Source organism: Temnothorax americanus, unplaced genomic scaffold (assembly GCF_048541705.1).
Source record: "Temnothorax americanus isolate GAGA-0224 unplaced genomic scaffold, ASM4854170v1 Scaffold4, whole genome shotgun sequence".
NCBI lineage: Eukaryota > Metazoa > Arthropoda > Insecta > Hymenoptera > Formicidae > Temnothorax > Temnothorax americanus.
Window position 1 is genome coordinate 660,786 of NW_027509547.1, and position 15,161 is coordinate 675,946.

Consider the following 15,161-nt stretch of genomic DNA (forward strand, 5'->3'; position numbering starts at 1 on the left):
GTGTGTGTGTATAAGTATGTGTGTTTATAAAATCTTGCAGCTATAATCAAACTATTAACAATATCTAAATATAATCAGACATTGTACATTTACAGTAATTCTGGAATATGTTACGGTATAAACAGTGAATGTGTGAAAACAGTGTAAATAGTGAAATGTTAACATTTACTAGATGCGGACAAAATTAACAATCAAAATATCATGTTTCTTAGATGAATATTGTGTACATTTTGTATTGTACTGACCAGTTTAAAATCTTGACTAACAGTCATTAAGTGTCGCGATATAACTTCGTGCCCTTCGTAGACTAGACGTTTTAATTAATGCAAATACTCATCCTCAGCGTCTTCTACCAATAGTCTCGAGTTACGTAATCGTTGAGAACAGATAACGAAAACGAGAACGAGAACGAATTACGAAAGTCGTCTTCATCAATTAAAAAAGAGTTCACCAATTAAAAAAGAGTTACTTACAAATTTATCTTACTAAAAATCTGTCAGCAGTATTAACCATGGCCATCTTGAAATTCACGATGTTTGATCAATGATAACTGACAGCTAGTCCATTCGAATTGATTGATAATAATGAATTCTTTTATTTCAGAGATAAAAAAGGCCGCCCATCAACGCTAGACCTCCCGTTTATCCACTCAAGAACTCCGCTTCCCTTTCTCTGCTCTGCCCCTACCGTTTTCTTGCAAATCGATTCCAGCTGGATCACTGACCCGACAGTGCGCCACGCTGCTCCTCCAATACGGGCTTACGAATTATCGCGGGCCCGTGTAGTCCAGGGGGGCCTTACCGTCATGCGTGGCACGCGAGAAGGTGCCTTACCTGGCCCAAAACGAACGGCATCTATCCAACAATGTATAGAGGCGATCCACCAATTCGAGGTGCTATCTAAGCACCTTGAGCGACGGTGAATAAGTGACGATAAGTAGGTAGATGGGTAGGTAGGTAGGCAGAATAGATAGGTTGGTCGACTGCTTGCTCGTTAGGCTAGGTGCGTTGACCCTCTCGGCGTGTTTAACGTTCAACGAGAGATAGAAGAGAAATAGAAGTGTGGAAAGAAAGAAAGAGATAAAGAGCGGAAAAGAGATGTAGAGGGAAAAACGGATGCAGAAATTGAGAGAGAGAAAGAACGATGCTCAGATAAATAGAAAGAGAGGAAGAAAGGTCGCCGATGAGATGTAGAGTTCGCGATCCTTCCATCAATTCTTAAATTACCTAAGTACAGTCGAAAACTGACAGATCATTGAACTCGGTCTCTGAACGGGTTTGGCTATTGTAAGATTAGCATGTTTAAACCATCTACCAATGGAACATCGTGTCATGATTGAAGTTAATAAATCATCGAAGCATTAAATATATCTATATTAGAATGTTTCTTGTGTATAATTCCTAGAGTGTATAAATAAAGATTTTGTCAAATGTTTCATATTTTTTCACTATTCGTTTCTGGATATTTGATATATACATATGTATGCAATAGAAGTTTTACCATAATATACTTATGTAATATTTACAAGATATATATATATATTTAATATATATATATATTTAATATATATATATTAAATATAAATTATATAACATTTATCTCATAAATGTTGTATAATCAAAGCTAGCAAGAAATAAATTTTTATTTCTGCTGCAAAAATAATTTGAGTTATCAAAAGTTAATACATGCCTATGAAGATGTTGATGCTTCTGAGGGACACATCAATCAACACGTTTTTTCTTCGAGATGTGACTAAGAACACAACTAGTTATTCATAGATTCTGAGTCATCGCACATGAGCTTACGAAAGTAATTGGCCACTAAACGAAAGTAATCCGATTGATTAGTCGCAGATAGAAATCTCGCGAGAGAAATCGCGCTTTCTAGAAATTCCTTGTCTCTAACTATAAGTTATTTGCAATATTGATTATGTTTTAATGACATTGATCACAAAATTATTTTCTATGTAATATTTACTTACGCATGTGATAATTAATAGTATTGAAGGATATAAATAGAAATAGTCATGTCGTTAATTATTATAATAATATCGATTCCATAAACATTATTTAAAAACTACTTCTATTCAAATGTGTATTCATTAATAAAAGAAACAATTAATACAATTTTAGATCATTGTTAACTGTACCTAAGAATTATGCGTGGTTCTTGTTATTGAAATTACTTTCTCTTTTAAATTTCTCAAAGATCGAAACTTGGGCAAACAAAATACGTCTAACGACATTCTCATGCCTAATAATATTCGCAAAAGGAGAAACTTGCGTTATCGCGCGTCATGATAAAAGAAACTCGGTGCATATCCGGAGCTCGGGTCATTTTTAACAGCTTTAGTGCATTCTCACGGTTCTCTCTTACTTTCTCCGTAGAAAAAAAGGGAGTAGAGGGAGAACCACCTTCCTCGTCGGGGAAAGTGAAATCAGTCACCTGTACGTCTGCACGCGTGCTCATCTTGTTCACTGCTCTTACCTGTCGCGTAAATCAGAAAGACGATCGCCCAATGCTACCATTAATAATGCAACGCACTAATTTAGCTACTATGTAAAGAGAGATAAAAGAGATAGCATAGAGGAAGTATATCGCGTGTGTAAAACTGAGGAACTGTGTATTCATTTTGATTTTTTTTTACTGATATTTTTTGATGAAAAAGATTGGTATCCGCGTTAATTATTCCTCATTGTACACACACCCATTTGCTTTCAACAGTCAATACGTAGAATTCTGAGATTTGTTAGTATTATTTTTAAATTTATCATGAAACGATCATGAATAAGTTTACGAAAAGTTTTCATGCGTCAAAGCTATTATCTAACATAATCTTCATAAATTAGGGTGGTATTTTAACCTTCATATAGCATTTAAAATTTTAGATTATCCATGAACTTTCAATCTTAAAAAAAAAAAAAAAATTGTAAAAAAAAATATATCAAAATTGTATATTATGTGCATTTACATTTAACGAATAGCGTAAGTCGAACATGTATGCTTTCACTGCTACTTTTAGTCGCGTGGATCGCTTTCACGTATGTATCACTGCACGTACGTATCATCCCTAACGCGTGATCGATACGCGATTCGAATCTTGATCAAGAAGTACGCGTGCGGTATGGCATACGTAAGCGTGCATAGCATCGACAAAAGGGGATTGACATGTAGTTTGCAATTCGTAACAATAAAGATGCCGATTATGCGAGAGTGAAAGAAACGAAAGTCTATAGTGCGACCTAGGTTGAACGAAATAGAAATGATTAGGCTCGTGAAAAGATACAGCAATGTGCAAAAGTTTTAGGACAATTATCTTTTTAAATCTGCTTTGGAGACGAAGAGTTAAGATAAATTTTAAATAATATGACCAGCTAAGAAGATATGAAGAGGAAAGTGATATTTTTCTGTCATTCGAAACATAACGCTTTCCAAATGCAAATATGAACGGGTTAAAGAAAGGTCTTTTGCGTCCAAGAATTTGTTCTTTACATTGCTCTCAGGCGTGTATTGACCTTTATGATTCAGAATACGTTACTTCAAAAAGAAGTAAACGGAGATATGGAGGCAATCGCCGGGTATACCAAAACTGGCACAGCGTCAAGGTATCAGTCGCGGACTGATTCGCCGCAGCACTAAATTAATACGGACATCAAAAGGCTACGAACGAGGGATTCTCTCTTTATATCATCTTTCTTCCTTTCTCCTTTTACCTTCGCGGCAAGCTGAGCAATTATTTCGCACGATACACACTACCGATTAACTTTCACGAGGCTTTCTTCTTTAGCGATCAACTTGCAACGCAATTCTCTCACAGATAACGTACACGAATATGCGGTCATGCACACACATTATCTATCGGAGGAGAAACGCAACACGATTGTCGTGACATTCGCAATTTCCTGTAGACAAATGAAAGTTGCACGCCATTTCTTCGATATATCTATACTCGTAATCTTAGAGTAAATCTCATGTCGGCCAATTGATTACATATTTCTTATTAAAATTATGATATGTGTTCAACATTAAACATCTTTATAACGAAACCAAGAGATTTCATTAGATTAAAGCCTGCTTGAAGTTAAACAAATAATGAATCTTTCATTTTCCGACTTTTATAATTCAAACTATATTTATAACAAAAACTATGAGCGTTTCGATACTTTAATTAAGAATAAAACGTAATATAATGTGTTATCATTCGCACAACATTTCAACATTTTCAACTATTACTCGACGATTAGTCGACATTAGGATGGCTAATTCTGTACATTTACTTCTTGTTTCTTCTAATCGCCTGAAAAATCGGCTGAATTCAGCGACGAGTTCGTACCTCAACGGTGAAAAGAAATCGTATCGGCCGATTGCGCAACATCTGCTTTTACGTTGTGCGAGAGCGCGCGTGGGTGCGGTAGTATTCGTGAGATACTTCCTCATTCCTAAAACCAGTCGGCTTTTACTGTGCAAACGACGCGACGTTGTGAGTCGTTGTGAGTAATGAATTCGATGTATGCAGGTGCATGTCGGATTGTCGGGGCAGTGCCGATTCTCCGGTTTGCCGTGAACACAGCGAGAAAGAAGAGGGCGGGCGGGCGCGGGCGGAGAGAGGGTCGATTGTTTCGTTACGACCAAAAGACAAGTTGGACAGGGACCCTCACGTCCCTCAGCTCAAGAAGGGAGAGAAGGGGGTACTCGAACTCTCGGTAACTCAAATCCGCGGAGTCACGAAATGATATTCAGCTGTATGTTTCGACAGACGACGAGTGTCGTTAACCTCCCGCGCAGTTCGCTCGGAAGCGGCGAAACAATTGCCCGGTCTAGAAATAGCGAGCGTTGTCCCGCGCGCGCGCGCGCGCGCGGACACCCACTCCCTAGGGACTATATCAATGCGTCCCGTATAGGTTGCGAATTGGGCGTTGCCCTCCGCCTTTCCTTGCTGTCCGTCCGATTCAGATGTCCGACGGACGTATGGAGGAAATGTGGAATGCCACGTGGGGGCCCTTGCGTGTCGGCGCAGCTTACGATTACCGAAAGCATCTATCCTTCCTCCCACCTCGGCAGATTTTTCGTGTGTGTTTCGCTGTGTGAGCGGGAAAATGGAGAGGAGAAGGGTTTCGGAGCAGGACGTGATAACAACGGCAAAGTGAAGGGCACAACCGCGTGCTCGTACTCTCAAAATTTCAAGATCCACGTGGATGGCCCGTTGTCGGGTAGTGTTGCAATCTTGCAGTCAGACTTCTTTCTGCCCTTTCCGTTCTTGTCCTTTCTCCTTCTCCTCGGACCTCGCGCCCGCGCCGCTCTTTGTGATGTCGAAGATGCTTTTGTGTATTTCCCACGAGAGAAAAGGTATACTACGGTCGTAAGAAGTAAAAAATGCTCGCGCTTTGATGTTAACTTCAAGCACTGAAGCGAATGTCAGAGTGTGATTTGTGATTGTTCAGATTACACGCAATACAGTTTTTCAAATTTGCTTTTGTTATCAATTCTATTTTAAATATCTATAAAATTTCTTTAACTTACCAAGTGTTCAGTCAGAAATATAAGAGGCAACATTTCAAAAAATTATTTTATAATTTTTATTTTATCTTGAAAAAAATTAAATTCACAATTTGAAACTATCTAACATTTAATATTAAAAATTATACTAGATGATTTCTAAATATTTATTGTAAAATCTAGATTCTAGATTCCAAAAATAAGTGTTTGGCAAAATAACAAGGTATGCTAGTATAATGTGCATACGTGAAATCTTATCGACTGATTGTGAGAGAATAAAAATAGCAATAAATATGAAAATTTTTACGATCATATCATTTATTCGTACATTTATTACGTAGAATGCGAACACACGAGTTACTTCAAACGGCCACTCATGCGCGTGTAACACCGGCACCGTATAGTAGAAACATCACGCGAAACGAGCTCGGCTGCTGTCCACGGTAACGTGCACTAACTCACGGTACTGATCTATGGTGTCAGGGTCCGCGGCTGCCGAGACTGATAACTCTATTAAAAGCCTGAAGTGCCAACATTGAACTTCTTGGCCTAGTTTCTTAGATACGGATACGCGGAATGGCAAAGTGTGAAAAAAAAAGATCAAAATCGTATAGTGTTAATTCGCATGTCCTAACGAGATTGTAATGACAAGATTTGTAACATTAACACACGCTATTAAACATTGATGAGAAATATATACAGGATTGAGTGGTAATAGCGAATGCAGTTATATCATATACTTTAACACTTATACAGCTGGCATATTTCGAATACCTACTCTCCTATTATTTTTGTAGGCCAAATACATTTTATATTAAATTGGGATAAAAAAAAACACACGCATAGTTTGCAATTTAAACGCTTGAGAAAAAAAAATATTAAATTAGTATTAAGAGAAATGGCATAATTATACGTATAAGCAGTATGTGTGTGCGTATATATTCAATTTATCAAATGATGAGTATGCTCTTTCATTTTTTAAATGTACACATAGTGCCGCCCCGTTATAGTCCGATGTAACGGATAAATTCGGATGCTCGAAAGAACGTTCTCCTCGACCCGAGAATCACGTCCCAGAAAGAAAGTATTTTGAAAGGCGTGCTAGAAAGCTTTCAGGCGAGACCTAGATTTTTTCAAGAGTAATACCGGAGAAACGGTATATTGGTAGAAATCCCGTACGCTTGATTATCTGCTCATTTCTCACGATTGGTCAGTTGGCGAGTAATGCCAGTGCGGGCTCCAGTCAGTTTTGGCGAGCCATCTTCGTGTCGTGCACAAGGATGTACCCTGGCGTGCAAGTAGGTTTGCAGCCGGATGTTATCGTGCCCGCGCACGACGCGAGAAGAACGTTTGATAACGATGACGACGAGAACGACAACGAAGACGAGTAGCCGGATTTCTTTTTTCGTGCAGCCGAGCGGTTCTCGCACGCGGCCACGGCTAACTGTATTTTGACTTTGTGGCCTGAATTGCGGTAACACGGTAACTGGCTCCAGTGTGCGACACCCCGGAGTAACGGGCCATATCTCGAAGGCACGGTTCAGGCCTTTACGCATGTAGATACCTACATAAAAGGCACTCTCACGTATATACGTCACGCGGCACACAACTTATATGGCTGGTGGGCGTATGTGTGCACCGCCAAACAGATACGGTATAGGTAACGTGCGTGTGCAGATGCGCAACGCGCGCCAAGAGAAAGAGAGACGGCCGGGAAAGAAAGAGGGGAAAAAGAGAAATAGGAGAAGAGAGAGAGAGAGAGAGAGAGAGAGAGAGAGAGAGAGAGAGAGAGAGAGAGAGAGGTTAAGAGAGAGAGAAAGAGAAAGATCGAGTCGTTGGTGGCGGTTTATCGTATGCGTCCGGTGTACGTCCGCTCGTTCGCGTTGCAACCGTGAATGTAGGTACAGTTAGGTATAAGATGCCCACCGACTCGAGTCTGTAGGTCGGAGGCACGGGACGCGCAGCCCGAGCGTGTATATCCTTCGCATCCGGGGGATCGCCTTCGAGACGACAGCAGGACCTTGGGCCTTAACCCACTCTTACTTGGAAAGGGACTAGCGACGGCATCGCGGCCTCTCCTCTTCCGCGTTCGCCGCGCATGCAGAGGGGACGACACGCGTTCTACAACAGCACTCGGCGGCCGCTCATGGGCATGCGAACGTTTTTATCGAACGATCTAACGCGAACGGAATTTCGGAATTGCGAGCTGAATTTTATTCACAATCGTAGCATAACACATATAGGTTATTACATATATATTAATTTGGATCAGCTTTTGCTATACATGTTCGAAGCCATCGCGATGCTTAATTCCATATTCATGTCTTTGCGTAATAGTCTCATAGTGGTATGATATTTGTAACGTGAATGTTTATTTAGTCACGTTAAAAGAACAAAACAAGTTTCTATATATTTGAGCCCTATTTTTCTTATATCTTTCCTTTTAGAATGTATTATTTAAAAAATGTTCCGTGGTTATCACGGAACTCTGTCTTTATAAATAATGTGATATGATCGTCGCATCATCATATTTGCGTCTTCCACTGACATTGGCGAAAGATTGACATACGCACGTCATGTGTGTACGACGTTTGGTTTTCAAACTCGTGAACAACAATTATGAGCTGCGTACGTTATGCTCGTGTGTGCTCGTTCGGTGCGTGCTCAAAACACTCCTGCGATCTGGACACAGATGGAAACGAGACGTGGGATGTCTCGGTGAAGCCTAATCGGTGAATTCTGTCGTGCGCATAATTATCCGACGCGACTCGCTCGCGTGCGCCAGAAAATTATCGCTCGAGAATTACGCGCTTCGCTTAATTCGAAAATGTTGACGGACGAAGGAACGAATTTGCACCGGCAGACCAGTATATCAGAAAGATTTACGACGCGGGGGAACGTTGACGACTTAGTAGTATATACGTGAAAGGGCGGATGATTTGTGGTCGCTATGCGAAACGCGCGATAAACGGCGAATTACGCGAAGGTTCGAAAGATTGAAAGTAAATCTCAGTGAATCATGAGTTTGCGGTGCAGAAGCGATGCGCTGGACGGCGGTGGCGATCGTTGAAGTCGACTCTTTTCAAGATTCCTTTCTAAAGTTCCTTTCCCGCGTCGATCGATACGCAACGATGGTCATCGTAACGTATGTAAACCTATACGGAAGCGTGCCATGGATCCAGCCGTTCGCGTGCCATGGCACGCGACACGTGACTCCGGATCCTCACGATTCTCCCGACTTCCAACACAAACAGGAAAGAATCAGGAAGTGTACATCAGGGAAAGGTATCCCTTGTACTCCTGAAGTGAAAGGTATCCCCTTTCGTCGGTCCGCCATTCACCCCTTTCTTTCTCAGGTCCGTCTTCTTTCTAACGTGAAATAGAGTGCAGCTGGTCCCGCCAGTTTTGTTATTTCCCGAACCCTTTTTACGAAATTTCGGGCTTCTTGGCCGCAGCTTGTACGGTAGCGAGATCTCCTTCCGGGTGTTCGTATCTCGCATTGCATCTAGCCTCGAACTGGTTTTCCGGTAAAAAAAAATGGGAGTAGGAGGAGACGGGTAAAAGTGATGAGAAAAAAAAGATGCGAACAGAAGGATGGCGATCTCGAGAGGGGAAAGAGAAATTCTTCGGGCAGAGTTCTCCTCGGCTTCTTTTGTGCCCATATGCCGCGCCATCCACGCCTATCTGACCCACCAATGACGATCGGATGGACTCGACAAGGACGGCTATTGCACGTACTTCCACCAGAGCGAATCGACCGCTTCCTGGTAACCGTCGAATTTCATCCACGAGATCGACGACTGAAATCGACCCGGAAGTTGCCAAGTAACTCACGGCCCACGCGATGCGACATGGACTGCAACGCATGCACGCGTGTGCGTCGACTATTCTACCGAGAAATAAAGACTTGCGTTGGTTACATCTTAAGACGGAATAAATAAAAATAAACGATATTCGATCGAGATAAACGTTGAGATTCACATTGCGTAATTACACTTTATGTCATCATTTTATCAATCACATATATGCACACAAATAAAAAAATATCGAATAAACAAAAAATTAGATAATATCGAACAAAAATTGAAGAGAAATCAAATATAGATATGTCAGAAACTTTTTATGAAATAAATTGTGTTATTAATAGAATGTAACGCGCTATTATATATTTTGTCGGTTATATGTGCTCTTGAAAATTTATTGAATTGTAAATTTTGCTCTAATTATTACCGGATGAATGGATATTCAAAGATAAATTATATATAAAAGTAACAAAAAAAATATTTCAGCATATTTCTAATAAATTAATTAACAACAACTAGTAATAACTTTATAGATTAAAGCAGAATTGATTAACAAGAAAATTTTGTTTCTTTAATCCGACATAGTATCAACAGCAAGACCATATTTCAATTTGTTTCAACTTATGATCAATGGATCTTCTGTGTATTCTTTGAATTTTCAACGTTACAACCCTTTTGCTACCCCGCAGCGAGCGAGCCCCATAACCACTGAGAGTGATGAAAGAAACGTTTAGCTCTACGAATGGCGGTTTTATACTGACCAAAATGCAGATGTCCGAGTGTTAGTAGTGGTCGGATATATAGTGCTGACCATTCAAGCGGTCAGCTTGCCTGCGGCGAAAAATGTCTTTTTAATTGGCAATTAGACGCGTCGTATGTCCTTTCCCAGCTGTCATGTAACCGCGGATGAATCGCGCGAATCGTAGGCTATATGGTGGGCACGCTCGAGAGGCTACGTGAATGGGTTCAAAGGACGGCAAACTAAAAAGGTCCTAAAAGTTCTATCAATGTCCGAGCATTCTTTGATAATCCTCTGGACACGCGTTTTGCGGGTCCGAGTGGCCGGTATACACTCTCCATTGAGTGGCCACACGTAGTAGGGACCCGTGGCGGCGCGAAGCCAGGAGCAACAAAAAGAATAAAAGGGTGCGCGTGGTTGAAAGATGAAACATCCAGGTTTTATACATTTTTCATCCTTTAATTTGACGGATGACCGTACGCGCGCCAAGAGAATTCCTCGTCTATCCGCTATACTTTCGAGGCGTGTATGTGCCTTTCGTCACCAATAGCATAAAACTCTTGACTGTATATTCATGAAATTTTATGTCTATAAAATGTTATTTATGCTAGAAAAATAAACAATGTACTTAATTTGGATTATTTTGAATATTAAAATATCTAAAATAATTATTAAGCGCCGCAATGAGAGAGAGACGCCGTTCTTTTAACTTCTTCATGGTTTCTTTTCAGAATGTCCGAAAATTGTGTTTGATTCCATAAATTTTTACAGATAATCTATATTAATATATTAAAACATTAAGACAAATTTTCTAACTATTTATAATATATATTTCTTGCAATATTTTATGTTCTTAGATTAAATAGTTATTGTGTGAATAACATTGGCAGAATATTTAGATACTCACAAATCATTATTAAATAAAAACTATAATCAAAAAATTATTACAATAAATTCGATATGTATACAGAAAAGACAAATATAATGTCTATAATGTACATAACGTCAAGAAAACGAAGGTTTCTGCTCTCATAAAGTTACAATTCGATTTGCATAGTAACTTGTATGCGGTTCGATATCAAAGTTTACCGTTGCGACTAACAACGGTACGGTAATATAAATTCCAGTCTATTCGTGTTCGCGTTACAGTATCGAGATGTATATTACTGCGAATTCCGATATTTATGATAATAATGTACGTTCAGATACCGTACGATGATGATAGAATCCGTAATGCCACGTTTGTATCTTTATCATCGTAATTGCGATAGATAGAGTGAGCTGACGGCAGCGACGGCGCTACGCGTGCGCCTATCTTTTTCCATTCCGCTTCTCTTACTACTTACTGCAACGCTACTTTCTTCCTTCTGCGTTGCGTCTCGATTCATTCCGACTGCCGATGATGTTTCGAGAACAGTTATGTGGGAGTCTGGGTCACGAGGCGTGGCTTCTATGGGGACACCATCCACTGTCCCATAGAACCACAGTCCTATTGGCCAAGAAACGCTTGCGAGGCACGGCCGGAATAATTATGTAACCTGCGCTTCGCGCGTTACGGGCTGGCACGAGCACGAGCGTCCGTGACGACACGAAGAGTGCCAAGGGTTGGAAAAAGAAAAAGAAAAAGAAAAAGAAGAAGAAGAAGAAAAGGAAGAAAAGGAGAGAGGGCTGCAGGTTCTGATGACCCTTGCAATGGAGGCAGGTAACAGCAGCAGCGTACGCGTGCGATCGCACGTATGCGAATTTTATTTACTTTCCTCTTGGTATGTACGCGCGCTCTCTTTCTCTTCGAATCAATTATAGGTAGAATGATATTTATAAAAACAAAATATTAGCATTTCTTTTAATTGTTTCTTCTCGCAAAAATTTATAGGAGGAATAAATGAGTCAATAAAACATTGCTCATAATCCATACGTACTTGATATTTTGATTGAAAAAAGAACTGACGAAAAATACCGAAATATGCATTCCGAACTAAGATCTTGCATAATAACTCGCATAATAATTAAAACGTAAGGAGAAATAATGTTATTAGTACAAAAGAAGCTGTTCTTGTAAAAATGGAAATACTAAATCCCTATTTTACTGTTTTTCCAAATTTTTTCCCGCGCGCGTTTTTCTCTTCGATAATGTCTAACGTAACGTACGTTGTTTCTAATTGCGCGCTACAAACTTCATACTATGGCAAAGATTATAATCCGTGCCAAAGTTATATCGAATTGTGTGTATAAGAAGTCAGACAGGATATTATATTCCAATCTTACGTCATACTGGGAAATTGATTTCATCTTTTCTCACTCAGTGAAAGGTTCGAGGAGACGAAGGTTCTTCCGTAATAGAGTTAAATATCTTTTGTTAGAAGAATATTGCTGTTGATTGTTTATTATAATCCTTGCATATAATGTTGCAATCGAATAAAATTCAGCAAAAATTAGCGAATTTCTTAGCAAACTTTCAATTATTTATTTTAAAGTTGAACTTCTGTGAAGTATGAACTATAAAATTATGCGTTAAAATATATTTTATATAAATTATACAATGCACGTCTTCATGATTTGAAAGTCTCAAATATATTTTATGTCCTTTGATACCATCATATTTTAACGAAACAAATAAGAATATTCATATTGCAATAAATATTTTTAGCTCTGCCTTCGATTAATAAATGATTAATGTATGTTTATCAATTATTTAATATTATACCTACAATATATATATATATATATATATATATATATTTTTTTTTTTTTCTTCATAAACAGCGTTAAAAATATTCTCTGAAATATGTTTTACATATACTAAGAATATATACAAAAGACATAACGACAATGTAACGTATTATTTAGTTAAATATTTACGTTTTTAAACCAATTATACGCGGTCAGGCGTAGCGTGACAATTTTCTTTCCATGATCTCTCTCTCTCTCTCTCTCTCTCTCTCTCTCTCTCTCTCTCTCTCTCTCTCTCTCTCTCTCTCTCTCTCTCTCTCTCTCTCTCAAGTATACTGTTCATTTCACATATATGTATAATTTTCGAGCCGTGGAGCCCAGTAACGGGATGATTTTTCATTCTTAGTGTCGCGAATTTGCAATTCAAATAATTATTAAGCCCAGCGAAAAGCGAATGACGATTCCAATGAGACCGTAGCGGGCTTAATTTACGTTCTCGTTGGAAGGGCGCGCGGAATGCTCGCGCGTGTTGCCCCACGAAATCGGAGGCATCGAATTCTTGCACCGCCGCGTATAGCGGCCGTATGCCGGTCGGCAGAACAACAGTGACTTTTCGACCTAAATTCTTTAACAACCGCTACCGTTGACGTCACGAAGTCCTTGACCGTAACCGTCAATCCCCTCATATAAATATCATCTACTTTCTTCGAGTTTCCAGTGACCTTACCGGGAATTTGATACACTTTTTATAGTTTTTATTTTCGCGCTTTTCACATTTTAACGGAAAATATTGCCCCTTATTATATATATATATTGGACAGTTACATTCTTTTATTACGACTTTTATTTGCAGTCAGCCGGAATTCGTGACAGTTTTATGGACACCGTTACGCAAAATTTAGTTTTTATAGTTCTTATAAGAAATGACTATAGCACGGTTGGGTCGATGTAAAGCTCGAACATAAGCTCTGCAAATTACGTTCTATCGCTTTTGGATATTAGATTATCTTTGCGCCATATCTTCTAATTACATTGTATTTATGCAGTAATGTAGTGTATCGCAAGGACAGAGAACAGAGAGAGTATAAAGCGCATAAAGCTATACGATGTAACGACGTCACGCAACATAATCAGCGAATCTACTCACCGTAGTTGACCACTCTCACCAGCACCAGTCTCACCGATCAATCCGCGTTCCGCCAATGCCGCCGTGTCCTTTGCCCAGTGCTCCGCATTGCGCTCCGTATAATCACTCGCGTAGATAAGACTCGAAATGTCATAATCGCACTAATTAACGCGATGGGCTTACAGCACTCCCGATATTTGCGTCAAATACGCTTGCGGCAAATAACGCGAGACATGATCGTACATGTACCTCGATATTCATAACCTTCTGCCTTCTCTTCTCACGTTCAAGTGTACACTTTGCAGTTTCGCAAGCGAATGTCGCGAATACCTATCAAGATCAAGGATCGATGCGTTCGTAATTTCGGAAACTTCACTCGGCTGCACACCAGCGTCGTTTCGTCCTTGGTCCTTGTTCAATTTTTATCGAATCGTGCAACGGTGACGTCGGTGACTGAGCGATGGAGAATATGATGGGGATTAGTAACATTCGATAATCATGTGTAACGCCATCTTCATTGAGGACCGAGAGACGTAGGCGGCCGGCCGGGCGGCGTGAAATTGTCGTCGCGTGACGCGTGAGGGAGGGGCTCGAGTTTTTCACCCGTCGCGTCGGAATTCGGAACACTCGGAATTTGCGTACGGCGCGGCGATCAAGCGATCAACTTTCGAGGTCAGAGGTGATATCCGATAATAATTAAGAGTCAACAGCGACCAAATTTGCGGGTAACGTTAGCTTCGCGACGCGGAGCGAGAGACGAGAGACGTAAGTGGCGTGAAATTGTCGCCGCGGCGCCGGGGCCGAGTATATTTTGCCCATCGGAACGCACCGAACGCATCGAAACGCGTCGGTGCACGTACACGTCGGAACGCTTGCCTAACTTCGGAGCGTTCCGCGAAACCGACCGATACGAGCCGGAGGGCGGAGCGGAGCCGGCGCGCGACGCGGCGGGCCGTCGTGACGCCTCGCGTTATTTACTCGTATTAGTCGTATTTAACCGTTTTACCGTAAATACATCGCGACGAGGGTACGCGTGTGTATAGACTGTACAGCGAGTACGGAGTGCCGTATGGAACGAGGGATCGTGATTGATCGTAACCTGTCGACCGACTCACACCTGAGCGTCTGGCTGGAATAAATGGAGTCGTCAATAACCGATGCAACGCGACGACGCGGAGCTGCCGGAGTAAACAAACGACGGCTAGGATCGTCGGCTGGTGAGTGAATTTGATTATTGCGTGCTCACGTGACTATGACCGCATCGCTTCACGCGTAGCGATGAGCCCACCGCCTCCGGCCGCTCTCGCGCAGGATCCGAATTGTGAAT

General features: G+C 40.6%; 1 long non-coding RNA gene across 1 annotated transcript in view; it reads right to left on the reverse strand.

The window, feature by feature from the left end:
* LOC143902349 (uncharacterized) overlaps positions 1-14,589 on the reverse strand; it is a 44,365-nt gene extending 29,776 nt beyond the window's left edge. The window contains exon 1 of the long non-coding RNA XR_013258339.1: positions 13,856-14,589. This is a non-coding gene — a long non-coding RNA (uncharacterized LOC143902349). The remainder of the gene's footprint in view (positions 1-13,855) is intronic.
* Positions 14,590-15,161: the final 572 nt, after the last annotated feature.